This window comes from Hippopotamus amphibius, chromosome X (assembly GCF_030028045.1).
Source record: "Hippopotamus amphibius kiboko isolate mHipAmp2 chromosome X, mHipAmp2.hap2, whole genome shotgun sequence".
NCBI classification, from domain to species: Eukaryota; Metazoa; Chordata; class Mammalia; order Artiodactyla; family Hippopotamidae; genus Hippopotamus; species Hippopotamus amphibius.
This window is the reverse complement of record NC_080203.1, coordinates 59,202,428-59,228,826: the sequence shown is the minus strand read 5'-3', so window position 1 is coordinate 59,228,826 and position 26,399 is coordinate 59,202,428. Positions and strand designations below refer to the sequence as shown.

General features: G+C 36.3%; 1 pseudogene; it reads left to right on the top strand.

The window, feature by feature from the left end:
* Positions 1–24,515: 24,515 nt before the first annotated feature.
* Positions 24,516–25,847, top strand: LOC130841982 (cyclin-dependent kinase 1-like; annotated as a pseudogene).
* Positions 25,848–26,399: the final 552 nt, after the last annotated feature.

Genomic DNA, 26,399 nt, shown 5'->3' with positions numbered 1-26,399 from the left:
TGGGAAAGAAACAAATGATAACCAATGTGGACTCCAAAGCTAAATTCACAAAAGTCAGAATTGAAAGAACTAACTCTTATAAATGTTTTTCTTCTGCCTATCTGAATTTGGAAAGGAAATGACACTAAACACCTTTGGTCACCTGGTCCCCACAGGCAAAGAATAAGAATTTTAACCTTTAGTCAGCTTTTGTCAGAGGTATAGAATCTGAACTGTAGCTTTGGACCAACCAAAGTATCCCCAGACAGTGACACCCCATCATGAGCACCAGAAACTGTATGAGAGGAAAACATTTTTCTCTACCCTGTTAGGATCCTTGGTTGGCTTTGAAAATTAAGCTGGCAAAGACAGATTACCTGGAGAAGAGCATGTATGTTTACTTAATAAAAGTTTTACATGATGAAGGGGCTTTCATAAGAAATTGAAGCGGGGAGCGGAGTAATGATAGTGGGATAGGAAGATGTGGAGTTCACCTCTCCGCACAAGTACGTCAAGAATACGTCTACAGGTGACTTCCCTGGTGGCACAGTGGTTAAGTATCTGCCTGCCAATGCAGGGGACATGGGTTTGATTCCTGGTCCAGGAAGAACCAACATGCTGTGGCACAACTAAGGAAGTGCACCACAACTACTGAGCCCAAGTGCTGCAACTACTGAAGCCCATGTGCCTAGAACCTGTGCTCCACAACAAGAGAAGCTACTGCACTGAGAAGCCCACACACTGCAATGAAGAGTAGCCCGCACTCACCACAACTAGAGAAAACCCATGCACAGCAACAAAGACCCAATGCAGCCAATAAACAAATTAATTAATTAATTAAAATAATAATAATAAAGTATACATCTGTAAATGGAACAAATCTCACAAAGCACATACTAAACACTAGCAGAGGACCTCAGACACCTAAAAAGACAAGAAAAGTCCACATGCAACCAGGTAGGACAAAATAAAGAAAACAGAAAAGAGGAAATGGGAAGGGACCAGCATCCCTGGTGTGAGCTGAAGGAAGGGAGAGCTTCCCACACTCAGAGAAGCCCCTTTATGGCAGGGAAATCAGCTGGGACAGAGAGGGAGATTCAGGGCATTGAAGGGGAATATAGCAACTGTTCTGTGGAAGGCAGAACAGAGTAAGATCTGTGTGAATGGTCTGTGCTACATCCCTGTGCACCCCAGCCTGAGTTGTGTGTCTCCTAGTGTGGAGGGGGTCTGGGTGCTGGAAAATGGGGTTTGTAGAGTGGACCCTTTGGTTGTGAAGAAACAGCCTGAAGGGACAGGAGTAAGGAGCTCCACAACAGGGAAAATTTGTGGAAGAAGTCTGGGCCACCATAGAAGAAGGAAGGCACCATTGTTGAGTGGCACAGAAGGGGTAAGGTCACCATTGCAACCTCCTTCCCCACCTTCCAGCCCCTGCCTTCATGGGCACTGGGAGGGGCACCCATCTGAGCAGGCTTGCCTACCTCTCAAGTCAAGGCCTCCTCCACCTGTGCAGGCTCTGGAGGACTGAATGCTGCACCTGTCAAAACCTCCTTGGAAGTCAGCCCCAGGTGCCCCAGCCTGAGATGGGTGTCTGCCAATGCTGGTGGGGGCTGGGTACTAAAGCATGGGGTTAGGAGAGCAGACCCAGGGAGAGGACTGCTGTTGGCTCTGCAGAGACAGCCTTAAGGGACCAGAGTGAGGAATTCTGCAACCAGGAATGCTCCTGGAGGAAGCAGGGTCTGCCTTGGAGATGAAGCACCATTGTTGAGTGTCGGCAAGGGTCAGGGCTGACATCACAGACTCTCTTCCCACATGACAGCCCCAGAATCCATGGGCACTGGGAGGGGCTCCCACCAGAGTGAGCATGCCCCATTCTGTCATAGCTTCCTGCCAGCCCCTGCCTCTGCAGGCAATAGAGAGATACTCCATCAGAGTGAACACAGGAACCTCAATTGTGGCCACATTTCCCCTCTCCTGCCTGAGTGACCACATGTGCCCCACTCAGTCACTGCTGTCTCCCCCTCTTGCCTGGGTGGGGAACAGACTCCTGAGAGTGGCCCACATGCAGAGGTGGGGCCAAAACTGAAGCTGAGCCTCAGGGACTGTGTGACTGAGGAAGAGAAACTGAAAGTTCTCTGTGCAGCTGTACAAGGTGTGGATTAAGCCCCTATGATCAACTTGGTAAACCCTGCATTTGCAGAATATCTGAATGGACAATAAGTGCTCCCAAACTGAAACTGGTCTACCTTTAGCAGCTGTGGACTTTAGGGGAAATTACAACGGGAGTTGGTCCAGGTCAGAGTCTAAGTTTCCCCCATAGTGCCCACAGCAGACCCAGAGACCTACCTAGAGGTCTGGCAGGGCCTCCTGGGGAGGCAGGGGCTGACTGTGGCTCACTGTATGGGCAAGGAAAACAATTGTTTTGTTTTGCTGTTGTTTTTTTTATCTTTTTTATGTTTTTAATTTTTATGTATTTCTTTAAATTTTAATATATTTTTATGTTTCCATTTTTATTTTACTTTTTTGCTTTTTTTTTGTCTGTTTAGTATCTTGTGGTTTTTTTTTTTTTTTTTTTGCTTTTTGTTTTATTCTGTATTTTTCTGTTTATTTTGGTTTTGGTTTTTTTTTTTGTCATTTTTGTGTGTTTTTTGTTTTCTTTGGTTTTTTGTTTGCTTTTTGTTTTTATTTTGTTTTTATTTTTGTTTGTTTTATTCTTATTGTTTGGTTTGGTTTCTGGGTTCTTTCTTTTCTTTTTTTTTCTTCCCTTTGCTTCTTCATTTCTTTTTGTTTCTTTGGTTTTGTCTTTTATTTGTCTTGGGTTTTGCTTGCCTGGGGTTTTTTTGTTTGTTTGTTTGTTTGTTTTTGTTTTTTTGTTTGTTTCTGTTTGTTTGTTTGTTTTGGTTTTCTTTTCTTTTTCTTTTTTTTTGCTGTTGTTGGCTGGTTTCTGTTTTTGTTATTTGTCTCAGGATTTGTTTGACCATTTATTTACTTTTCTTTTTTTTTCCCCTTTGGCCATGCTTCATGGCTTGTGAGGAGTTGGTCCCCTATTCAGGGGTTGGACCTGGGCCCCTGGGGTGGGAGCACTGAGTCAAGGATGTTGGACAGCCAGCAAATACCCAGATCCAGGGAATATTAGTCAGTGTCAGCTCTCCCAGAGGCCCTCATCTCAACAGTAAGACCCGGCTCCACCCAACTGCTTGCAAGCTCTGGTGCTGGATGCCTCAGGCCAAACAACTAGAAAGATAGGAACACAGTCCCCCCCATCAGCAGACAGACTGCCTAAAGTGGTACTAAGCTCACAGACATCCCAAAACACAACCTCTGAGGTGGCCCTGCCCGTCAGAGGTACAAGACTCAGTTCTACCCACCAGAGAGCAGGCACCAGTCCTTCCCACCAGGAAGCCTACACAAGCCCCTGGACTGACCTCAGCCACCAGGGAGCAGACATTAGGAGCAAGAGGAAATATAATCCTATAGCCTGTGGAAAGGAAACCACAAACATAGTAAGTTAGACAAAATGAGACTACAGAGAAATATGTTGCAAATGAAAGAGAAAGGTAAAAACCTACAACACAAAATAAGTGAAGAGGAAATAGGCAATCTACCTGAAAAATGATTTAAAGTAATGATAGTAAAGATGATCCAAGACCTCAGAAATAGAATGGAGGCATGGATTGAGAAGATACAAGAAATGTTTAACAAGGACATAGAAGAACTAAAGAACAACAAACAGTGATAAACAACACAGTAACTAAAGTGAAAAATAACAGTAGAAGAAATCAATAGCAGAATAACTAAGGCAGAAAAAAAGATAAGTAAGCTGGAAGATAGAATGGTGGAAACAACTGTCACAGTGCAGAATAAAGATAAAGGAATGAAAATAAATGAAGACAGTCTCAGAGGCTTCTGGGGAAACATTAAACACAACAATATTTGAATTTTAGGGGTCCCAGAAGAAGAGAAAGAGAAAGGATCTGAGAAAATATATCTGAATAGATTATAGTAAAAATCTTCCCTAACATGGGAAAGGAAATAGTCACCCAAGTCCAGGAGGCACAGAGAGTCCCATACAGAATGATCCCAAGGAGAAACACACTGAGACACATATTAATAGAACTAACTAAAAATAAATACAAAGAAATAATATTAAAAACAGCAAAGGAAAATCAACAAATAACATACAAGGGAATCCCCCGAAGGTTATCAGCTAATTTTTCAGCAGAAACACTGTAGGCCAGAAGGGAATGGCACAATATGTGATGAAAGGGAAAAAGTCACAATCAAGATTACTCTACCCAGCAAGAACCTCATTTAGATTTGAAGACCTAAATGGATATTTCTCCAAACATACAGATGGCCAACAAACATATGAAAAGATGCTCAATATCATGAAATATTAGAGAAATTCAAGTCAAAACTAAAATGTGGTATCATCTCACACTGGTCAGAATGGCCATCATCAAAATATCTAGAAACATTAAATGCTGGAGAGGGTGCAGAGAAAAGGGAACCCTCCTACACTGTTGGTGGGAAGGTAAATTGGCACAGCCACTATGGCAAATAGTTTGGAGTTTACTTAAAAAACTAAAAATAGAGGTACCATATGACCCAGCAATCCAACTCTTAGGCATATATCTGGAAAAAGCCATAATTCAAAAGGATGCACACACAACAGTGTTCATTGCAGCACTATTTACAATAGCCAGGACATGGAAGCAACCTAAATGTCCACTGACAGAGGAATGGATAAAGAAGATGTGGTACATATATACAATGGAATATTACTCAGCCATAAAAAAGAACAAAATAGTGCCATTTGTAGAGATATGGATGGACCTCAAGATTGTCATCCAGAGTGAAGTGTCAGAAAGAGAAAAACAAATATTGTATATCACTTATATGTGGAATCTAGAAAAATGATAAAGATGAACTTATTTGCATAGCAGAAATAGAGTCACAGATGTAGAGAACAAACTTATGGTTACCAAGGGGGGAAGATGGGGGTGGGATGAATTGGTAGATCAGGACTGACATATATACAATAATATGTATAAAATAGATAACTAATGAGAACTTACTGTAGAGCATAGGGAACTCTACTCAGTGTTCTGTGGTGACCTAAATGGAAACAAAATCCTAAAAACATTGGATATAGGTGTACGTATAACTGATTCAGTTTGCTGTACAGCGAGAAACTAACACAACATTGTAAACCAACTATACTCCAATAAAAATTTTAAAAAAAGAAAGTGAAGACTATAAGAAATAGTTAGACCTGAGTATATTTATGATTGGTTTTATGAAGAGTGAACAGTCATGGAGGAATGTGATAGGTTAAAGAGTATGAGGTAACTGTAGTAAACTGGGGAAAACTTCACAAGGGACTTTTATTAGGATTTTTCTTGATATCTCTTTGTCTTCAGAGATAAGGATGCTCCTTTCCAATGGGTACAGAGGGGGTATCTGTCACCTGAAGTTTTTATGAACTGTTTCAGAAGAGAAGGATGGGGGAGCAATTAGAGTTCTTTTTCTAATCTGCCATTTTCTCAAACTCCTTCAGCTTAAAATATTCATAACCAAGGTTTCATATTTTTGAGTCATGTGTCCTGAACCCCATAAAGTTCTTGGGAAAAGAAAAATGAAATTCCATTCACAATTGAGATATTTAATTTTCCATAATTTGAACATTCATAAAGCTTTTCAACTTGAAGGATCTTAAGAGAATATCTAAGCTCTTACCTTCATTATCTAAATGATTAGAAAAAAGAAGAACTGAGAAAGAAAACAGTTTGTAAATGCTGGAGAGGGTGTGGCAAAGAAGGAACCCTCATGCATTGCTGGTGGGAGTGTAAATTAATACAGCCACTATGGAAAACAGTATGGAGGTTCCTTAAAAACTAAAAATAGAATTACCATATGACCCAGCCTTCCCACTCCTGGGCATATACCCAGAGAAAACCATAATTCAAAAAGACACACATCACCAATATTCATAGCAGCATTATTTACAATATCCAGGACATGGAAGCAATCTACTTTTTTTTTTTAATTTCTATTTATTTATATATTTATTTACTTGTTTGTTTATTGACTTATTTATAGGTTGTGCTGCGTCTTCATTGCTACACATGGGCTTTCTCTAGTTGTGGAGAGCAGGGGCTACTCTTCACTGTGGTGTGCCAGCTCCTCATTGTGGTTGCTTCTCTTGTTGTGGAGCACCGGCTCTAGGTGCATGGGCTTAAGTAGTTGTAGCACACAGTCTCAATATTTGCAGCTCACGGGCTCTGGAGCACAGGCTCAGTAGTTGTGGCACATGGGTTTAGTTGCTCCACTGCATGTGGGATCTTCCTGGAGCAAGGATCAAACCCATGTCCCCTGCATTGGCAGGCAGATTCTTAACCACTGTGCCACCTAGGAAGTCCCCAAAGCAATCTAAATGTCCATCAACAGAGGAATGGATATAGAAGATGTGGTACATATACACAATGGAATATTACTCAGCCATAAAAAGGAACAAAATTAGGTCACTTGTAGAGACATAGATGGACCTAGAGAGTGTCATACAGAGTGAAGTATGTCAGATAGAGAAAAACAAATGTGGAATCTAGAAAAATGGTATAGATGATTTATTTGCAAAGCAGAAATAGAGACACAGACATAGAGAACAAATGTATAGATACCAAAGGGGAAAGGTGGAGGTGGGAGGAATTGGGAAGTTGGGATTGACACATATACACTATTGATACTATGAATAAAATAGGTAACTAATGAGAACATACTGTGTAGCACAGGGAACTCTACTTAATGGCACTGTGGTGACCTGAATGGGAAGAAAGTTCAAAATGGAGGGGATATATGTATATGTATGGTTAATTTATTTTTCCATACAGTAGAACCTAACACAATGTTGTAAAGCAACTATATTCCAATAAAAATTAATTTAAAAAAAAGAGTGCAATAATTCAGTAGATAGAAGCATTATTGTTACTGGGTTTCAGTAAGATCTGCTTCATGTGTTTAAGGATTCTTCTAGGAAGTCTATTTAGTGCATATTCATTGAGCCCCCAAATCTTCTGCTAGGTGCCTAAGCATAGGGATTCTCAAATAATGTGGTAGAGCTTTACATCTACAAAGAGAGAGGGTTGTAATGGAAGTTTGGTGGGTAGAGATTTAAAATACTCAGTCCTTTTGTCAGAAGAGGAAAGAAGCTCCTCTTATTTTTATGTATTACAGTTGCGGACTAAAATTTAAAATTTAAAAATGGTACAGTTGCTAAATAAAAGTATATTTTGAGGGTTAGATCATTTCAGAATGGCTGGATTTTAGGCACAAGGTAGAGGAAGGGGAGAGGAAATGGCTCCAAAAGGAGGCAGAGGATATATGACCATTCACTGCTTTAAGTTCAGTTTTTATCCTCCAGGTAATGGAGAAGTCACTGAAAAGTTTTGATTTGCTCCAATATGTGTTTTATTTACTCTATATCCAAGTTATACACACACACACACACACACACACACAAACACACATGTTTATATATATACACATTTTAAAAACTTATTTAGCTCTTTTAGCTATTTCATGTGGTATTTACTGATAAATTTCATGACAGGTTGTTTATACTACTATTCCTAGATTTTTCAGTGCTGTATATGATTTATTGACTACTCACTTATCACCACCACCATCACCACTGCGTTAAAATCACCCCACTGTTCTCCAGAATACAAACACTCTACCTCCCAAATTGTGGTTGTCACAGAAATTCATTGCTCAGATGGTCAGCTCTAGGGAGTATAGTTGACTAATGTCCTGCTACCATCCCTCTGGATTCACTACCTACATTTTGAGGAGGCCATGCATCTTCTGCATTGCTCTTAGCCAGTGACTGAGCATGACAGTGGTACAAGAAAATATCTTTGATCTCACAGATTCCCCGAATGCATATTGTGGACCCCTAGCAATTCTGGACAAAACTTTGAGAATAGGTGACCTACACTGTGCTCAATCTACTATAGTTAGCTTGGATTCAAATATTTGTTTTAGAGCAGTCGCTCTGACAGAAATGTGATAATAAATTGATGTCAGGGAGACCAATTTGAATGCCTAAAAAAACCCCTCAATGTATGCATAAGAAAAGCCAGAACTATGACAGTGATAGTGAAAATAGAAGGGACAGAAGACTGACTAATAGATATTTGGGAAATCTAATTGGTAAGATCTGAAAATTTACTAAATAGAGGTGCAACAGTCAAAGATGACTAAGAATTTTCCTCCTTGAATAGAAATACAATGTGTTATGATAATTTATGAAAGCTCTTTTTCCCCCAGTGAATATGAACAGTTTGTCATTGGGGATGTGTCATCTTGTACATGTTTATTTACTTATCTGTGAAACTAAGGAAATATTAACTATCTTAAAGATAGCTGTGAGGATCAAATAAAAAACAATGTCAAGGCAAAACACTTAGGTCTTGGCACTTCAAGGAATAAAATTTAGTTATTTATTATTATTATTATTATTATTATTATCCCCTTCTCTATATTTTCTAATTTTTAGGCCTTAGGAATATCAGTTAATTCATGGGGCCAGGTCACCATGTTGCAAAACTCCAAGGTCATCAATCATATCACAGTCTATGGGACTGGCACCCTTGGAGTTGTTCAGGGACAGGCTGAGCAGCCATATGCAGTGATCCTGCATGGGTCATTGCTTAGCCATGCATTTGGCTTCAGGGCAACTATAGTTGTTGAGCCAGGCCCCAAAAGTTCTGCCTTTAGTAATTTTCATTATATAACATTTATTCCTTCCTCAACCTGAACAACAATTCCCTAGATATTTCTACTGCAGGCATATTCTCTTGGTACTAAAAGGCAATTAAACAATAAAATGAATGTTGTCATATCTCCACAATGATTCATTATCAGGCAGAGCTCTGAAATATGCTGGGTGAATAAAAGAATAGTTTTGTGAAACAAGGCCTGAATAAGAAAAAATGTATTAATATTATATATATTTAGAATTTGATAAGAAGACACAATGAGCCAGTGTCTTTCCATAGTCTAAATTATTTTCTGATAGTAAGTTTATGGAGACATTAATTCAGCTGCTGGGCAGAGATTGGGGACTTCAGTTCCAGGAAACTGATCAAAAGTCTTTGTTTGGCTTCATCCAACATTCCAGGCATTGTCTGCTGCTGCCCATGCAGAATCTTTATGTGAGGAGGGACTGTAAAAAAAGAAAGAAAAATCAATAGTTCTATAATGAAATGGGCTGTCATGCACAGTTGCAAGCTCCTTAAACCTGGAAATATGCAAAGATAATATGATTATGTCTCAGGGATGCTGTAAATGATAATTCATGCATTTTAGAGTGGGATGGAGATGTCCTCTAGGTTTCCTCCTAAATCTAGGATTTTATTATTTTATAATTAAAGAAGGTTAAGAAATACAAAAAATAATGGATATGTCACTTTTATCTATATTTCTCCCTTTGTAATTGTATCTGCTCCCTGGGCTTTAAATGCTTTATAAATGTTAATGATTCTCAAGCCTGTAAATCTAGCCCTTATCTATTCCTAGAAATATAGAGTCTAATATCTATCTTCTTATTTGACATTTCCACTCAAATACCTACTATATATATTAAGTATTGCTAGAACAAAACTATTGATTTTTACCCTCTTATACTGCACCTTTCTGTAAACTAGAAAAAAAGAAATCCTATTCTTCAAAATGCATTGCTTCCAATTGTTAGAAAACTATAACATGCAGATATTATGATAAAAATGGGACCCATTACTTCAATCTGTAGAAGGTTGTCCTACCAAATATCAAAATGTTATCAATAACCTAATTGAGAATATTGTTCCCCTAGGGGTAATGCAGGGACAATTTGAATAGCCATAGCAGCAGTCCTTTTATTTACATGTTTCCCCTTTTGTTTTTCACATCTCAATAAATGCAGCTAGTTTTCAGTCTATTGCTCTAGCCAAAAAGCAAGGAATCATTCTTGATTACTTACTTTTTCTTACTATCCATATCAAATTTATCAACAAATTCTATTAATTCTATATCCAAAATATATACTAAAATTCTAGTTACTTCCCTCACATCCAATACCACTCTAGTCAAAACCATTATTACCTCTGTCATATACCTATTATATATGGTCTCTTTGCTTCTTCTCCTAAAATCCTTTCTCCACAGAGCAGCAAGAGAAATTTAAAGAAAAACAAAAATGATAAATCAAATCATGTTATCTCCAAGCTTACCAGGTCTGTGCTGGGGAAGAACAACCCTTCCTCTAACCTCTTAATATCAGTTCTTAGGGGTCTGCAAATTAAACTAACAAAAGACAGATTAGCAAGAGAAAAGACAGATTTAATCACATCTATATGGGAGTTCACAGAAAAATATGGCTTAAAGAAGCATTTAGAATTTTGGGCTTATACACCATGTTCAAATGAATGACTTCTTATTAGGGAAAAGGAGGGGAGAAATTTCTCTTATGAGAAAACAAAGGACTTTTAGAAATAATAAAAGGCCCTAAAGAAATTAAATGGGTGATATGAGTTTTGAGACAATGTCTGTTTAGGTGTGGTGTGGAGATTTCTCATCTCCTGTGATGTGAAGTCAATCTTTTCTGGTTGTTCCCAGAGAGGGGATTTATGACAACTGAGTTCTTTTAAGTTCATCTGGGAGTTTCTACTTTTAGGCAGATAAGAGATTTCAGAAACTCAAATGACTTCTGTTCAAAGTAAATGTTATGTCATAGGGGCATATTCTGGGCCTCTTTACCTACCACTTTATAAACTCCAAGGGGAAGAATTCACAGGGAATATTATGTGACCTGTGTTCCCAGGAGCTGTGTAACCCAGTGGCCATGTAAACCCTTTGTTCTCTCCCATTTGTTATGGAATAAAAACCAAATTATATAACCTGGCCCCACGATCTGACCTCTTCAACTCTATCTTGAAACACTATTTCCCCTTACACCCTTTGTTTTGCAATACTGACCTCTTTTTTTTTTTCTTTGCATATACTAAGCTAATTTCCCAGTTTATCTCCTTTGCACTAGCTGTTCCCTCTGTCTTGAATAGTATTTCCCCTGTTCATTACTCTGTTGGATCCTTTTGTTATTCAGACTATCAGATAAATGTCACCACTTCAGATGGCCCTTCATAAACCCTTAGGGTCCTGGCCACTCTGTGCTATATCACTTACTATTATTTTTTTGTACATCATTTATTACTATCTGATTTTTTTAATTCACTTGCTTGTTTACTTTTTTACTCTTTGCCCTCCCACACAAAATGTCAGCTTCTTAAAGCCAATCACCAGCACTTATAACAGTGGTTGGCACATAGGAACACAACCCATATTTATTAAAGAGATAATACAATGAAGTCCATTTCTTAATTAGAGTCTGACTTTTGATTAATAGGTTTCTGAAAATTTATTAAACCCCTTTTCTTTTCTCTTTTCATTTAAGCTCCCTTCCCACACTCCAAGCATCTTCTCAGGATGAAACACTAACTTTTAAGAGGTTTGACCAGAATACAGCACAACTTTAAGATCTTAGAACAAGGAATGATGATTTGACAATGAAAATGATCCCTTACTGGGATCATGAGTAATATGTATATTTGGTGGCTCTGCCGGGGCAATCAATGCATTATATATGGCTTGTCCTTTTATATCATATAACAATCCCAGATTTTGAGGGAAAGTAAGAAAATTGATTATTTGAGGTTAATTTCACTAGGTGGCTTCACAATATGGGTTGACTTAGAATAATCCAGTAAAGTAATCATGTGTTTCTCAAAATAGAAAGTTTTTCATTAATTTTGTAATTACTAGAACAGGTATTTCTTTGAAGATGCTGACCTACAAATTACACATTAGCTATTTCATTAGATTAATCATTATTTATCTTCATGGCTCTAGAATTTCTTCTTTACTTATCACAAAACACAGCTGTGGCATGTAGCTGATTTTTCTTGGAGCAAAGGGAGAACAAGTCTCTGACTCAATAGGTGTTTGATGTTAGTTAGATTTCCTCATTATATAATTTAAAGTAGTTTTGCAGATTAGCTTCATCAGGAAGAGCAGATATGACAGTCTTGTAAGTTTAGCATCATTCTTGAAAATACAGTGGAATCTGTTTTATTCAGTGTTTGAGGTCTCCCCTAATACATATACCCAGGCAGTCTAGGTTGAGAGCTAGAAGAAAATATAAATGCTTTTTGCATGCAGAATTATTCAATAGCTCTCCTGGGGAGGAAGATATTTCAGTCTTTTGTGGATGATTTTGTCACAATAACAAGGAAACCCTGATACTTCAAACTTATAATTTCATTTTTATTTATTTTAAAAACACAGCCATGACCCTGTGTTCAGTCATATGTTCCTAGTGTAAGTTATTTTTGAAAATTAAATTTGAATGCACTGAAACAACTAAAAGTTGACATTACCCATAAAACAAAGTTAAATGACTTTATTGAACAAATAATTTATTTTTCTTTTGAAACTGCAACTTAGAAAAAAATTGGGTATCCTACATGTTTTCTGTATATTACATCTATCTGAATAGAAAAATTAAGGAATTTTATTAAAGAACTGTTTCTGTGCACAAATGGAATAAGAATTCACATAAATGATGTAGACAAAGAGATAGCATACAAGTAAAACTACCCCAAGAAATCACTCTCTGCCCTTACACAAAAATCCTTAACCAATGGGCCTAAAATCTTCATTAATATGGTTACTTTTCTAAATGAATGAATGAATGTAGGTGCTCTGTGTCTAGAAAGTCATTATCTAAATTACATTGTTGCCTAGTGTCTTTTATGAGCTAGATTTTTGTTTATTTTATTTTAAATTACAGTAAGACATCATTACCTTTGTAGGCCCAAAGAGCCTAGTAATGAGGGGGAAACAATAGCAGAGAAAAATTTAAATGGGGGTGAATAGAAAGTATTGGCACTGAGAATTGGTGTCCTGAAGGTAGCAATGGGGAAAGTGGCACTTTTCACCAGTGAAGAAAATCCCTGGTTTCTCTCATCTTTCTTAAAGTAGAGGAGTAGTCAAGTCTGAGAATGAAGGTTTAAGAAAGGACAATATCAGATCCTAGGCAACCCAGTCTCCTTGGGTACTGATTGGAGTGAACATTCACATGGGATAAAATATGGGAAAAAGCAGAGGAAATAGGTATACATATGGACTAGAAAGAGGGTGAGAGTGGGAATGGTACCAAAAGCATTAGAGGACTAAAATCAAACTTACCTAATTTCTTTAGATCCATTGCTGCATTCATGGTTCATTGGTGGTACATAGATTTCAAGCTTCCTGACAGCAGAAGTCATAGTGCTCTTGAATCTACCATTAAAACTTGAATAGAGCAGGGTGTATAAATGACAAATTAATGAATTAGATGAAACAACTCTATAGTTAGGAGATCCATCAGTATGTTAAGATAACACAAATATTCATTTTTTTTCTCTTTTTTTCTCACTTGTCTTAATAGAGTATATTTTTGAAACAGCTTTGGATTTACAGAAAAACTGAGCAGATATTACAGGGAGTTCTCATAGATTATCCCAACCCTCAACTTGCACACAGTTTTATCTATTATTAACATCTTACATTAGTATGGTACATTTATTAAAATTAACCAACCAAGTATATACTTCATTCAGATTTACTCAGTTTTTACCTAATGTCCTCTTTCTGCTCCAGTATTCCATCCAGGATACATTACCTTTGGTTTTCATGTTTTCTTAGGCTCATCTTGATTTCAACATCCTATCAGACTTTCCTTATTTTTGATAATTTTGATAAGAGTACTGAAATTAAAGACTCTCTCCTTGACCAAATGTTAGTCAAGCTCTTCTGAGCCATCTCCTCTACTAGGCCTCAACCTTGGGCCCCATCCTTGCTGGGCCTGCATAGCCCAGTTTTAGCAAGAATTCTGTTAAGTCAGTTTAGAGAGAATCTCTCACTTTTGATATCTGGGCTACCTTCAGCATGAATCCTAAATTGGTTTAACAAGTATCTCCCCACTCTTGATGTCTAGTCTTAGTACTTTTTTTTAAATCCATTGTTCTCCTAACTCCGTTCATTGGCTATAAATCCCAGCTGTCTTTGCTGTATTTAGAGTTGAGCTCAGTCTTTCTCCCCTATTGCTATAGACTTGTGATATTGCAATAGTTCTGAATATAGTCTTTTTACTGTCATAACATGTCTGAATAAATTTTTCTTTAACACCAGTCAAAAAAATGTAGAATACCCTACTTTTGGGACTTGTGTGATGTTTTTCATATGATTACACTGATGTTATGGGTCTAGGAGAGAAAGAACAAACAGGTAAAGTGAAATTTTCATCACATCATATCCAGGTATATACTGTCAACTTGATTTATGATTGTTGATGTTGCTCTTATTTGGCTACATAATGTTTGTCAGGTGTGTCCACTGTAATTTTTTTGTTTGTTTGTTCTTAACATGCTGCATACTTTGGAAGGAAGTCACTATGTGCAGCCCACATAGAGGAATGGGGAGTTACATTCCACTTCCATCAGGGTGGTGTATGCACATAAATTATTTGCAGTCTTTCTGGGTGAGAGATTTGCTCCTTTCCACACTTATTAATTTATTTAATCATTCATTTATATCAGTTTAAAGTCTTAGATATTTACTTTATATTTTTTTCTTATAATCCAATTTTACTTTATTTTCTTGCTCAAACTTTTCCAGATTTGGCCATTTAGAGTTCTTTCAGTTGACTTCTGTTTCACCTTGACACAATGCCATGAATTTCTTTCTTTTTTTCTTTCTCTCTCTCTCTCTTTTTTTTTTTTTTTTATTTTTGAAAACTTCCTCATTTTCTGACACTACTAGTTGCTCCAGGCTTAATATTTCCTGCCACAAACCTTCTATCAGCCATTTCTCAAAGGAACCCTGGATCCTTTTAATAGAGAATGGTATAGAAACCAAGATCTGGGCCCTAGTTGTGCTCATTCCTACTAGGATGTCATTTCTGTTAGGTTCTCAGCTGAAAGAGCAAAGAAATATTTGTATGTATGTAAACTCATGTATATATGTACATATATATATGATCTATATCTATGTTAAATCAAACATGAGCTCTTAATGATGTCTCCAACTTTTATTCATTACCATATAGATTATTTTAGCTCGTTCTCTTTGCTTTTCTGTGATCTTTCACTACAACAGTGAGAAAACTTACTACCACCTTCTGCTATCATTTTACTAAAATTTTCAATTTCTGTATACATGTATAGCAGTATCAGAACTGTTAACCAGCACTCCAATGGGAAATAACAGTATTAACAAGAGTACAGTGTTTATGGGCAGTTCCTTTTGCCTTAAGCCTTACAGACACCATTTATTTCCAAAGTTATTAGGTCAGTACCTTATTTCTCCATCCACTTCAGTTAAATTGTTTCAGACATATGTAATACTGCTAGACTTTATTGTTATAGCCTGTGTTCTTTTCTGGACTAACCTGACCGCATAAATGATTTTGTTTTTAATTTGCATACATTTAAAGTTTTTTCTTTGTGCTTTAAAGTTCTATGAGTTTGACAGAGCCATAATGTAATATATCTGCTATTATAATATAATACAAATTATTTTCATTGCCCTAAAAATCTCTTGTTCTTCATATATGCATTATTTTAACCTTCTCCTGTTGTATCTTCTCCTTTGCTTTTTATAAAATGTCATAGAATTAGAATCATAAAGTATGTAGCCTTTTCAGATTGGCTTCTCTAAACTTACACAAAGCATTTAACATTTCTCCATGTCTTTTGTTGTTTTATAGCTCATGTCTTTTTTTAATTACCAAGTAATATTACACTGTATAAATGTACTCCAGTCTGTTTATTCATTCAACTATCAAAGGGCATCTTGCTCGATTCCAGTGTTCAGCAATTATAAATGAACCTGCTCTAAACATTAATTTGTAGGTTTTTATATGGATATAAGTTTTCAACTCAATTATGTAAACACCCAAGAGCACAAATTTCTGGATCATATGGTAGGGCTATTTTTAGCTTAGAAGGAAACAAATTGTCTTCCAAGCTAGCTGTGACATTTTGCATTTCCACCAGCAATGCTCCAGAAATTTCTGTTCCACATCCTTTTAAGAATTTTGTATTGCCAGTTTTATAATTTCAGCAATCCATATAGCTAAATTGCTATATGTTGTTCTGTTAATTTTTAAAATTTTCAGTTCTCTAATTACATGTGATTTGAATATATTTCTATATGATTCAGGGCAATTTTTGCATGACATTTTTTTTTCCTATCTTTTGCATAGTTTTTATTTTTTTGTGTTATAATTTAATTTATGATAAAGATAACATTTCAATTAAATAACAAGAGGAAAAAGCATTTGATAATGGGTGTCAGAATAATTAGCTCTCTACGTGGAGGAAAAAAACTAAAAATGAGCTATATGGTTTTATATATCTAGCATTCTTTCCCTCTTCTTTTTCTTTTCTCAAATCAATTACCAATCACTTTACTATTATTATTATCATTATCATTATTTTTTCTTTCAATCTTTATTGGAGTATAATAGCTTTACACTGTTGTGCCAGTTTCTGCTATACAAAAAGCGGATCAGCTGTATTTATACATATATCCACATATTCCCTCCCTCTTGAGTCTCCCTCCCACCCTTCCTATTCCACCCCTCTAGGTCATCACCAATCATCTAGTTGATCTCCCTAAGTTATGCAGTTGCTTCCCACTAGCTATCTATTTTACATTTGGTAGTCTATAAATGTCAATACTGCACTTTCACTTTGTCCCAGCTTCTCCTCTCCCCACCCCATGTCCTCAAGTCTGTTCTCTACATCTGCGTCTTTATTCTTTCCCTGCCATTGAGTTCATCAGTACCATTTTTTTAGATTCCATATATATGTGTTAGCCTATGGTATTTGTTTTTCTCTTTCTGACTTACTTCACTCTGTATGAAAGACTCTAGGTCCATCCACCTCACTACAAATAACTCAACTGCATTCCCTTTATGGCTGAGTAATATTCCATTGAATATATGTGCCACATCTTCTTTATCCATTCATCTGTTGATGGACATATCCTGGCTATTGTCAATAATGCTGCAATGAACTTTGTGGTACATGTATCTTTTTGAATTATGGTTTTCTCTGGGTATATGCCCAGCAGTGGTATTACTGGGTCATATGGTAGTTCTATTTTCAGTTTTTTAAGGAACCTCAATACTGTTTTCCATAGTGGCTGTATCACTTTAGAGACCCACCAGCAGTGCAGAAGGGTTCCCTTTTCTCCATAGCCTCTCCAGCATTTAATGTTCCTAGATTTTCTGATGATAGACAATCTGAATGGTGTGAGGTGATACCTCATTGCATTCCTATACACCAACAATGAAAAATCAGGAAGAGAAATTAAGGAAGCACTCCCATTTACCAATGCAAAAAAAAAAAAAAAAGAATAAAATAACTAAGAATAAACTTACGTAAGGAGGCAAAAGACCTGTATGCAGAAAATTATGACACTGATGAAAGAAATCAGAGATGACACAAACTGCACAAACTGATGGAGAGATATACCATGTTCTTGAATTGGAAGAATTAAGATTGTGAAGATGACTATACTACTCAAAACGATCTATAGCTACAATGCAATCCCTATCAAATTACCAATGGCATTTTTCACAGAAGTAAGACAGAAAATTATACAATTTATATGGAAACACAAAAGACCCCAAATAGCCAAAGCAATCTTGAGAAGAAAAAACGGAGCTGGAGGTATCAGGCTCCCTGCCTTCAGACTATACTACAATGTTCAGTAATCAAGACAGTATGATACTGGCACAAAAACAGAAATATAGATCTATGGAACAGGATAGGAAGCCCACAGATAAACCCACACATATATGGTCACCTTATCTTTAACAAAGGAGGCAAGGATATACAAAGGAGAAAAGCCGGCCTCTTCAATAAGTGGTGCTGAGAAAACTCACAGCTACTTTTAAAAGAATGGATTTAGAACACTCCCTAACACCATACACAAAAATAAACTCAAAATGTATCAAAGACCTAAATGTAAGGCCTGACACTATAAAACTCCTAGAGGAAAACATAGGCAGAACACTCTATGACATAAATGACAGCAAGACCTTTTAAGACCCACCTCCAAGAATAAAGGAAATAAAAACAAAAATAAACAATGGGACCTAATGAAACTTAAAAGTTTTTGCACAGCAAAGGAAACCATCAATACATCATTATTATTTTTATTGTAGTATCGATGATTTACAATATTATATTTAGCTTTTGTTTCCTTTTTTGTTTGTTTTCTGTTTTTGTTTTTGTTTTCTTTGCCCATGTTATGTAGCTTGTGGGATGTTAATTGCCTGATCAGGGGTTGATCCCATGCCTTCTGCAGTGGAAGCGCAGCATCTAACAACTGGATTGCCAGTGAATTTCACAATATTGTGCAGTTTTATTTTATTTAAAATTTTTCATCTTTTTTGGAGTATAATTGCTTTACAGTATTGTGTTATTTTCTGCTGTGCAACAAAGTGAATCAGCTATATACATACATATATCCCCATATCCCCTCCCTCTTAAGCCTCCCTCCCACACTGCCTATGTTACCATTTTACGTCTTCACAAAACATTGAGCTAATCTCCCTGTACTCTGTAGTAGCTTCCCACTAGCTATCTTCCCACTAGCTTCCTACACTACTATTTTACATATGGTAGTGTGTATATGTCAATGCTACTCTCTCACTACATCCCAGCATCTCATATTGCTCCCCCCCAGGGTGTCCTCAAGTCCATTCTCTACCTCTGCATGTCTTTACCTGCCCTGTCACTAGGTTCATCAGTACCATTTTTCTAGATTCCATATATATGTGTTAGCATATGGTATTTGTTTTTCTCTTTCTGATTTATTTCACTCTGTATGACAGACTCTAGGTCGACCCACCTCACTACAAATAACTCAACTGTATTCCCTTTATGGCTGAGTAATATTCCATTTTGCCAATATTCCATATATATGTGCCACATCTTCTTTATCCATTCATCTGTTGATGGACATTTAGGTTGCTTCCAAGTCCTGGCTATTGTAAATAGTGCTGCAATGAACATTGTGATACATGCATGTTTTTGACTTATGGTTTTCTCCAGGTGTGTGCCCAGTAGTGGGATTGCTAGGTAATATGGTAGTTCTATTTTTAGTTTTTTTAAGAAACTCCATACTGTTCTCCATAGTGGCTGTATCAATTTACATTCCCATTAACAGTGCAGGTGGGCTCCCCTTTCTCTCCAGCCTCTGCAGTATTTATTGTTTCTAGATTTTTTAATGATGGCCATCCAGACTGGTGTGTGGTGATATCTCATTGTGGTTTTGATTTGTATTTCTCTAATGATTAGTGGTGTTGAGCATCTTTTCATGTGTTTGTTGGCCATCTGTATGTCTTCTTTGGAGAAATGTCTATTTAGGCCTTCTATCCATTTTTGGATTGGGTTGTTTGTTTTTTGTTATTGAGCTGCATGAGCTGCTTGTGTATTTTGAAGAGTGATCCTTTGTCAGTGGCTTCATTTAGAAATATTTTCTCCCATTCTGAGGGTTGTCTTTTTGTCTTGTTTATTGTATCCTTTGCTGTGCAAGAGCTTTTAAGTTTCATTTGGTCCTATTTGTTTATTTTTGTTTTTATTTCCATTATTCTGGGAGATTGGTCAAAAAGGATCTTGTTATGGTTTATGCCATAGAGTGTTCTGCCTATGTTTTCCTCTAGGGGTTTTATAGTATCTGGTCTTACATTTAGGTCATTAATCCCTTTTGAGTTTATTTTTGTGTATGGTGTTAGGGAGTGTTCATTTTATACATGTTGTTGTCCAGTTTTTCCAGCACCACTTATTGAATAGACTGTCTTTTCTCCACTGTATGTTCTTGCCTCCTTTGTCATAAATTGGGTGACCATATGTGTGTGTGTTTGTCTCTCTGGGCTTTCTATCTTGTACCCTTGATCTATATTTCTGTTTTTGTGCCAGTATCATACTGTCTTGATTACTGTAGCTTTGTAGTATAGTCTGAAGTAAGGGAACCTGATTCCTCGGCTCCGTTTTTCTTTCTCAAGGTTGCTTTGGCTATTCAGGGTCTTTTTTGTTTCCATACAAATTGTAAACTTTTTTGTTCTAATTCTGTGAAGAGTTCCATTGGTAAATGCAAAGTGATTGCATTGAATCCATAGATTGCTTTGGGTATTATAGTCATTTTCACAATCTTAATTCTTCCAATCCAAGAACATGGTATATTTCTCCATCTGTTCATGTCAGCTTTGATATCCTTTATCAATGTTTTGTAGTTTTCTGAGTACAAGTTTTCTTTTTTTTTATCCTCAGGTAGGTTTATGCCTAGATATTTCATTCTTTTTGTTGTGATGGTAAATGGGTTTTTTTCCTTAATTTCTCTTTTTGATTTTTCATTATTAGCATATAGGAATTCAAGAAATTTCTGTGCATTAATTTTGTATCCTGCAACTTTTCCAAATTATTTGATGAGCTCTAGTAGTTTTCTAGTAGTTTCTAGTAGAAAATCTTTAGGATTTTCTATGTATAGTACCATATCATCTGCAAGCAGTGACAGTTTTATTTTTCTTTTCCAATTCACATTCCTTTTATCTCTTTTTCTTCTCTGATTGTTGTGGCTAGGACTTCCAAAACTATGTTGAATAAGACTGCCAAGAGTGAACATCCTTGTTTTGTTCCTGACCATGGTGCCAATGCTTTCAGTTTATCACCCTGGAGAATCTTTGCTGTGAGTTTTTCATATATGGCCTTTATAATGTTGAGGTAGGTTCCCTCTATGCCCATTTTCTGGAGAGTTTTTATCATAAATGGTTGTTGAATTTTTCAAAAGCTTTTTCTGCCTCTATTGAGATGATCATGTGTTTTTTTATTCTTCAATCTGTTAATATGGTGTGTCACATTAATTGAATTGCATATATTGAAGAATCCTTGCATTCCTGGGATTAATCCCACTTGATTATGGTGTATGATCCCTTTAATGTGTTGTTGGATTCTGTTTCCTAGTATTTTGTTGAGGATTTTTACATCTATGTTCATCAGTGATATTTTTGAGATTCTGGATCATTTTTACTATCATTACTCTGAATTATTTTTCAGCTAGGTTGACTTTTTCCCCTTCATTTATTTGGTCTTAGAGGTTTTTACCTTGTTCCTTTGTCTGTGACTTTTTTTTTTTGTTACCTCATTTTTTTTTTGGGGGGGGGGCAGTATTGTGTTCCTGTCTTACTGGTTGTTTGACCTGAGGCTTCAAGCATTAGAGTTTGTAGGCTGTTGAGTAGAGGTGGGTCATGGTGCTAAGGTGAGAACCACTGGGAGACCTCACCCTGATTTATATTGCCTGGAGTCTGGGGTTCCCCCTTTTAGTCCAATGTTTCAGACTCAGAGCACCCACCAAAGGAGCTCAAGCCTGACCTTGGTCCGGTCACTCACAGTTTCCTCCAGTCTCTGTTAGTTTTAATTGCATAGAATAGTCATTCAGTTTTTTTACAGATTATATTCCATTAAAAGTTGCTACAAGACAATGGCAATAATTCCCTGTGCCGTACAATATATCCTTGTTGCTTATCTATTTTATACATAGTAGTTTGTATCTCTTAATCCCCTATACTTAACTTGCTCCTCCCCCATTCTCTCTCCACTCTGGAAACCACTAGTTTGTTTTCTATATCTGTGAATCTGTTTCTGTTTTGCTATATACATCTTTGTTTTATTTTTAGATTCCACATATAAGGGGTGTCATACAGTATTTGTCTTCCGCTGCCTCACATATTTCACTAAGCATAATATTCTCTGCATCCATCAACATTGCTACAAACAACAGAATTTCATTCTTTTTAATGATGAGTAATATTCTATTGTATTTATATACCACATCTCAACAACAGACTTGATCATCCAGAAAATAAGTCACTGAACTCAACAAACAACAACAACAACAAAACTGACAACCAAGAATATCATATTCAACAAAATTGTCCTTCATAAATGGAAGAGAAATAAAGACATTCACAAACAAAAGATGAGTTCATCACTACTAGAACTGCCTAAGAAAAAATGCTAAAAGAGTTTTTCAAGTTGAAATGAAATGATGCTAAGTAACAATAGAAAAACTTATTAAAGTATAAAACTCATTAGTAAAAGTAAATATATAGTCAAATTCAAAATACTCTAATAATGTAATGCTAGTGTGTAAATCTCTTTTATCTAGTATTAAGTTAAAAGTAAAAAAAATAAAAAACAACTATAGTTACAATAACTTGTTAACAGATGCACAGTATAAAAAAGGTGTAAAGTATGTCACCAATAGCATAAAATGTGGGGAGAAGAGAAGTAAAATTGTAGTTTTTGTATGTGATTGAAGGTGTAAACAAACTGGATTGTTATATGCATGTTTTATATAAACATCATGGTAATTATAAAGAAAAATTCTATAATAGTTACAGAAAAGATGAAAAGAAAGAAATTAAAGTTCACTACTACAAAAAATAAATCATGAAGGAAGACAGTAACAGAGGAAAAAAGGAAGAAATGTAGTAAAAAAAAGAAGACAACAAAATGGAAATAGTAAGTCCTTACTTATCAATAATTACTTTAAGTATAAAGGGATTAAATTCTCCAATCAAAAAACACAAAGTAACTGAATTGATTAAAAAAAAAAAGAAAGAAGCAAGATTCAATCATATACTTCCTAAGAGACTCACCTTAGCTTTGAGACAAATAGGCTGTAATAAAGGAATGGAAAAAGATATTCCATTCCATATACACACATACATATACAATAATTGTGTGTGTGTATGTATATATATGTAGATAGATAGATAGATATATACCCTAAATATGTCCCCAAAAGTAAGAACACACATATTTAAAGCAAATATTAGCAGAATTGAAGGGAGAAATACACAGCAGCACAATAATAGTAGAGGACAACAAGCAATGCTCGAGATATTAGCTGAGAGTACTACAATGTGTTAATTCTGACACTATCTATCTGGATATAGCATCAGATTTCACAAAGACCTTAGTTCCATAAGACTGCCTGCTACTTCAGATGCAATTAATAGGCCTATGTTGCTACCTGTGCTTCTGACCAACCAGCTAAAAGTTGGAGGTCACAACAACCCCCTGAAACTCAGGATGCCAATAGCAAGACCAGGTTGTTACCTGTACTGATTGGCTGGCTATAAATCAGAGGTTTCCACTACCCTTTCTTTGGGTTTGATTAATTTTCTAGAATGGCTCACAGAATTCAGGAAACACATTTTCTCATTAGATTACTGATTTATCATAAATAATATTAAAAGATACAGATCAACATTCAGATAAAGAGATGCATAGGGTGAGGTACTAAACAAAGGAACTTCTGTTCTCATGGAGCTTGGGATTCAGTATGATAGCACAAGGAAGTGTTCTGGTTCCCCAATCTTGAAGCTATCCTAACCCACTCTTTTTGTGATTTTATGGAGGCTTTATTACATAGGCATGATTGATTAACTTATTGGCCGTTGGTGATTGATTATACCTCTAGTCCCTCTCCTCTCCCTGAAAAATCAGAGGAATGGTACTGAAATTTCCAACCCTCTATTCATGACTGGTTTCCTTGGCAACAGCCCCCATCCTTAGGTGCTTTATTAAAGTCATCTTTTTTAACATAAACCCAGTTTTGGTGAAAAGGGGCTTGTTATGAATAATGACACCCATTTCACCTTTATGGCTCTGAAGTGTTTTCAGTAACTGAGAAAAAGAGATTAAATATTATAGCAAGAGATGCTCCCCTTGGTCCTATTTCTCAGGAAATGCTAAGGGTTTTGGGAGTTGTGAGCCAGGAACTGTGGATGAAGAGCAAATATATATGAGAAATATATTTTACTTATCTGGAAGACTATATATATATACACACACACATATATGTATTTTTCTTATGTCAACCTTAATAAAGATATAAAATGAGGTAAGCCCAAATTACCAGAAATTCAGCTTTTTTAGGAACAGCAAGGGAATTGCAATTCAGGATAATGCAAGCTGTAGCAAGCCACAGACAATCCATTGTAAGTTTGATGTGAGCTGTATTTTTGGCAAGGAGTGTAAAGAGATTGAGGGGTGGAACCAGCCAGAGTCCAACTAGTAAGTTTATTGACTTGCAGATGGGGAGAGATTCTTGGTGGATGTTCATTGGTCAAGACATAAGTTTTGGTTTTCTGTATATCAGGTATTTATGGAAATCCAATGTTTTAGTTTTTAAGTTTTGTTTTCCTGAGGGTGCCTATGTGAGATTCTCTATTTCATATCCTCTGGTTCCATTTTAGATTGAAAGCTTTTTACACTTGTAAATTATAATATCACAACCCCCCTTTAAACATTGGGTAAATTGTTCAGATATAATATTAATAAAGAAACAACAGGCACTTACTTCTCTTCAAAGCTGGCGCTTGGAAGTTTGGGGAGAGTGCCGCAGACGTTGGTAGCCGCCGCCGCTTTCGCCACGGGATAATAAGCCGGGATCTGCCAAACCCATTGATTAACTATGGAGGACTATACCAAAATAGAGAAAATTGGAGAAGGTACCTATGGAGTTGTGTATAAGGGTAGACACAAAACTACAGGTCAAGTGGTAGCCATGAAGAAAATCAGACAAGAAAGTCAGTACTAGGAAGGAGTTCCTAGTACTGCAATTTGGGAAATACCTCTATTAAAAGAACTTCATCATCCAAATATAGTCAGTCTTCAAGATGTGTTTATGCAGGATTCCAGGTTATATCTCATCTCTGAATTCCTTTCCATGGATCTCAAGAAATGCTTGGATTCTATCTCTCCTGGTCAGTTCATGGATCCTTCACTTGTTAAGAGTTATTTGTACCAAATCCTACAAGGGATTGTGTTTTGTCACTCTAGAAGAGTTCTACAGCGAGACTTAAAACCTCAAAATCTATTGATTGATGATAAAGAAACAATAAAACTGGCTGATTTTGGCCTTGCCAGAGCTTTCGGAATACCTATTAGAGTATATACTCATGAGGTAGTAACACTCTGGTATAGATCTTCAGAAGTATTGCTGGGGTCAGCTCGCTACTCAACTCCAGTTGACATTTGGAGTATAGGTACCATATTTGCTGAATTAGCAACTAAGAAACCACTTTTCCATGGGGATTAAGAAATCAATCAACTCTTCAGAATTTTCAGAGCTTTGGGCACTCCCAATAATGAAGTATGGCCAGAAGTGGAATCTTTACAGGACTATAAGAATACATTTCCCAAGTGGAAACCAGGAAGCTTAGCATCCCATGTCAAAAACTTGGATGAAAATGACTTAGATTTGCTCTCAAAAATATTAGTCTATGATCCTGCCAAGCGAATTTCTGGCAAAATGGCACTGAATCATCCGTACTTTAATGATCTGGACAATCAGATTAAGAAGATGTAGCTTCCTCACAGAGTTTCCATGTGTCGTGTCAAGAACAGATCATTGTATTTTTCCTGTTAACTCTGTTTCTGTCTTGTGTGTATTTTTCTTTTCTTTGTTGTAAAACTTCAGTTGTACCTCATCTTCTGATTTCAAAAGTGTAACTTAAAAATGTAAATACTGTTCTATATGAATTTAAATATAACAATTCTGTATATGTTTGTAGATCCCACTATAACAACTGTTTGTGACTGTAATAAAACTATACAAATCTAGTACTGATGTCAGGAATTGGGAAAATTTGAGTTAGCATAAATGATCTAAAATCCTACAGCGGTCTGCTTTTCCTGTATTTGGAAAGACTAAAATTTAGGAAAGTGTGCCTGAATAAGTTCAAAGTTGATAATGCTTTGAAGTATTTATGCTCTGAAGGTTTAAATTTTCTTGTCAATTTCTTGCCACGTGGTAACTAGACAACCTGCCTAAAGATGAATATTTTTCTACTGGTATTTCAATTTGTGACCTAAATGTTGAGGCATTCAGAATGAGAAAACTTTCCAGATTTGAGAAATGATGCTTAATTTATAGAGGTTTTTAGTAACTTGTAAAACTAATATTAGCGTATGCCAAAGTTGGTTAAGTTTTACAGTCAGAGATCAAGGGCTGTCCACAGCAGAGAAGAACAATTTAGGAAATTTATGAACTATCCTATTTTTAGGTAGGTTATGAAAGTTATTTGAGTGAATTCTTGTGCCTTGGTCAGAGGTAATAACTATACAAAGGAGTTGCTTATCTTGGCTTTCAAGTCTGACTCTAAAACTTTGTTTGCAAATTTTGACATTGTTTGGTTTATTAGCAGCCTTCTTAGAAGGTTCTGATGTATAATTATTTAGCTAAAATCACTAGCTTTGGGA